We start from the raw sequence: 4,372 nt of genomic DNA, 5'->3' as shown, positions 1-4,372 counted from the left end.
GAATATTGGGGGGCAACCCGCGACAAACGCTAAGTAGAAACTGTCACCCCATTGTGCATTGGCATCACCGCTGGTATCCAAAATGGAATTGTGGCCAAAGAGGTGGAGGAGGGGACCACAACAGCGGTAAAAGGGGCCAACATATTTGTATCCATGGAAAGGAAGTTTTGTAGCCATAGGGGGTCATCCAGCTTGTATAGCTAGGACAGAGAGGCGGATAATTCAGCAAGGTTGTTAGGAAAAGGAAGATTTTGGTCGGTTGACATGGATGATGTTGCAAAGGTTGGTGGTAGGGGTTGGAGACATGAAGGCTTGTAATCTGCCTTCGGTGGGAACGCTTGTCCATGTGACAGAGTGCCACCAAGCGTGGCCATCGAGACAAGCGCCATCACCGGGAAAGAGGTTAGCTCAGTATCTATGTTGACAAAGGGTCTTCTCTGGTTGACAAATAAAGGTTTTGTTTAGGCGTCTTTGTAAGGGAGAGGGTAGAAAGATCATATGGCTTGGTTACCTCAGGGCATATCTCCACATGGTGGGTGATGCAACCACACCAAAAGCACAACGAAATTAACTCAAATTTGAAGTTCAGAGAAATGGGTTCTCCATTGTAGACATTGATGGTGGAGTTAAGACACACTGGCCGATTTTTCTTGACAGCAATCTTCACTCTTGCAGTGTTGGAAGGAAGACCGATTTCAAGTAGGTTGAGGCTGAGGTCTATAATTTGCCCCATGCATGACGCTGCGTTACGGACATTAAGGAAGGAGAAAGCATCAGCAGGAATGTTTTCGATCAGAACCCAGAGAGATTGAGAAATTTTCCTCTCAGATACTCACTTTCTCACATCGAGACCCTTTAGGCTCTCAGTTTCGATTTTAGATAATGAAAATGATGATGATAAGTGGGGCCCACAAGCAATGGATTCTTTTTGCTTATGGTGGAGGGTGATAGTCAGGAATTAATTTCTTGGTTTTTTTTTTTTTTGGTGGAATGAATTAATTTCTTGGTTGCATGATGAGACTCAGGAGTCAACACTATCTATTCGATATTTACAGATATTCGTCACCTGATCTCTTATTTGGATCAGTTTTATTTTTTATCTTTTATTTTATGATCCAAGGGAAGCTATTTGTATCGTGACTCTGTTGGTTGGAGGGCTCTTGTAAAATGCCAGATTTCAGAAACCCTTAGTCACAGCTATAGTGTTAAAATGAAAATTTCACCTTAGGGGTATAATGATAATTGTATTGGGCTATCATTTTCAAATTTATTATTTAGTAATTGAATGTAATTTAAAATAAAATGATATATCATAAAAATACATATGTATATATTTGTACATATGAAGTTGTAGCTTGTTGGTTGGAAGTTAGTTCCCACCTAGGAGGTACTAGGTTTGACTCTCCTATGCACCATATTTATTTAACTTATTTATTTTAGACTTTTATAGCTTATGAGTGTTAATTTTAAATTTGAGTTTTGAATTAGGGAAAGGGGGTGAATCGGCCAACCTTATATGAGTGGTATGAAATGTTAATTTGGCAAAAAAGTGAGGTGATTGATGCTTATCACAACTTACCATCACTAACTAGTGAAGATTATTGACTACCTAGCCTACAAGGAAATGTATTATGAGAAAATAAGTTATCTTCTTATATGGATTAGGTACATAAGATAGGATTTAATAAAATTTGGATTTTTTATCTAAAATGCAAGCAAATTAGAAGGTTTATCTTATAAACTAAATTAAGGGAAGGGAGAATTGAATTTTACATAGAAGAAGCAAGGGGGGAGAATATCTCACATTTTGGGGAACCTCTCAAACCCCTAGAAAGTTGGTAGCAAGAAGAGAAAGAAAGAAGTAGAAAAATAAAATAAAGAAAAGAGGAAAGAAAAAGAAAAATGAAAGAAGGAAGAAAGGAAAGGAGGAGGAGAAAATAAAAGAAAAAGAAAAGTAAAGGAGGGCCATTCATGTTGGAGATTTCCCCCTAGCCTAAGTTTGTGAGAGAAAGTGAAAGTGAAAGAAGAAAGGAAGAGATTCAAGGAGGCCCATACCTGTTGGGATTTGACTAAGGTTGCAATCAATAGTCTTTTTGGCTGCCATTGGGAAGACAAGCAAATTGTAACAAAGGTAGGAAACCGATACCTATTTATATTAAAATTTGTATTTTATTTCATAGGTTTGAGGAGTAAGATCTTTTAGCCTATATCAGGGGGGATTTTTCTTGGTCCAAATTAAAGGAAGATACATTCATTTAGATCTTACAATAACTCTAGAAAGTATTTGTACTTTTATTTGAAGAGTTGCCTGCTCAAAATTATATTTTTGAGACTTGTCAAGTGGACTATGGGAGACTGGTTTGATATGTAGTGCATGTTAGATTTTTATAAAATTATGTAATAATGATTAGAAATTAAAAATATTTATTTAAATGGTTTTCATACATATATAGACCTCTGTAGAATTTCATATTATTTTGAATTTGTTTTATATAACAAATAAATAAATAAATAAATAAGGATTTGGGATTGTTCTACAGAAGAGGCAGATTTAGGACACAGTTTTGGGTGGACGCATGTTAGATTTTTATAAAATTATGTAATAATGATTAGAAATTAAAAATTTTCATTTAAATGGTTTTCATACATATATAGACTTCTACAGAATTTCATATTATTTTGAATTCGTTTTATATAACAAAAAAATAAGGATTTGGGATTGTTCTACAGAAGAGGCAGATTTAGGATGCAGTTTTGGGTGGACGCATTACCCTCTTTAAAAACTGTTTTTTGGCATGATATTTTTGGTACATATTTGAAAAACAATCATAGTCACCCAGGAGAAAGAATGGCTCATTTTGATTCTCGTAAAAGATAGTTATGTAATTCTTTCTACCATACCTTAGAAATGTACTAGATTCTGAATGTTGTGATTGGACCTTAGGAATACTCAACTTAGGAATATTTTTTTGATTAATTTTCTCACATCTGGTAGCTCCAAAAGTCTATTTTTATCCATAAAAACTTCCTAACCTTTTTTATTTGCAGAAGATGGATAAAATGTATTTATATTGAACTATTGTCAATTCAATCCAGTGCATATATGCAATGCATATATTAGTACTTGTATATATATTTCAAATGATTTGAAGACTGAATTAGAATATAAATCATTCAAATGATTTATATCTCTGTTAGTATAGTTTTACCTATAAAAATTCTCAATCCATTTGATTTACGAAAGATAGAGAAATGTATATTTTTATTGGACTGAGGTCAATTCTGTCCAGTGCACATACCAGACTTTATGTCTATAATTCGGATGCTCTAAAATTGATCTAGAGTATGCATCCTTTTAATGATTTGTAGCTTAATTTATTAGTCTAGTGCTATCCATAAAAGTCATAGACCCATATGGTTTCTGGAAAAGGGGAATAGTAATCTTAATGCATTTTGGTCATTTCAGTTTAACAGAAATGATCACAGTGCAGTACCCTATGTTGAGACCTATTTTGAAGGGATTTTAGTTTTGGTTTCGATTTATTATATAAATATTCAGAAATCAACTTCGAAGGAGCGCTGATGGAGAAGGGAGATGCAGTGTGGGCAGATAGGGTTAGTAAGTCCGGCCATGATCCTGGGGGTGGGTGACCTCCAGACAAAGGACGTCAGATGCTGCTGACAGATTTTTGGAATCCTTCATTATTTTCTACCTCAGGTTTGAAGGCGGTTGATGGTGAAGAAGAAAGAAGGAAGGAGACAGAGGTTGAAGCAGAAATTACAAAGGATCACGAAAGAAATACTATCTCGAAGAGATCCTTCTCCACAGCTGTGGGAAGCACCCTTCCTGATGTAGATCAGTTGCCAGATCCGATCCAAGCAGGTTCATTTACTCGGATTGTGATTCCTCAAGATGCGTATGAAGAAAGACTGGAAAGATTTAAATTTGCGATTATCGGGAGAGTGAATTTTAGATCTATATCAATGAACGATATTCGTAAGGAAGCGAAAGAGGGCTGGAATTTGAAGGGAAGGATTGCGCTTTCTCCAATGGGAAAAGGATATATCCTATTCCAGTTTGAGCTAGAAGGAGACATGGCCTCCATATGGCAAAGGAATTTAATCAAAGTGAAGGGCCAATTCATTCGTTTTCAGCGTTGGAAACCTAACTTTGATGTGCATGCGGCAAATATACCCACAAAACTTGTCTGGATCAGATTTCCAGATCTTCCTTTGGAATACTGGCATGAGAAAATTCTTCTTTCTATGGCCAAGGGAGCTGGTAGGCCTGTGGCTCTGGATTGAAGAACAAGATCGGCGGCAATGGGTAGCTATGCAAGGGTGCAAGTGGAAGTGGTGTCAGGGATAAAAA

The sequence above is a fragment of the Macadamia integrifolia genome, chromosome 1 (assembly GCF_013358625.1).
Source record: "Macadamia integrifolia cultivar HAES 741 chromosome 1, SCU_Mint_v3, whole genome shotgun sequence".
Lineage (NCBI taxonomy): Eukaryota > Viridiplantae > Streptophyta > Magnoliopsida > Proteales > Proteaceae > Macadamia > Macadamia integrifolia.
This window is presented reverse-complemented; position numbering follows the sequence as displayed.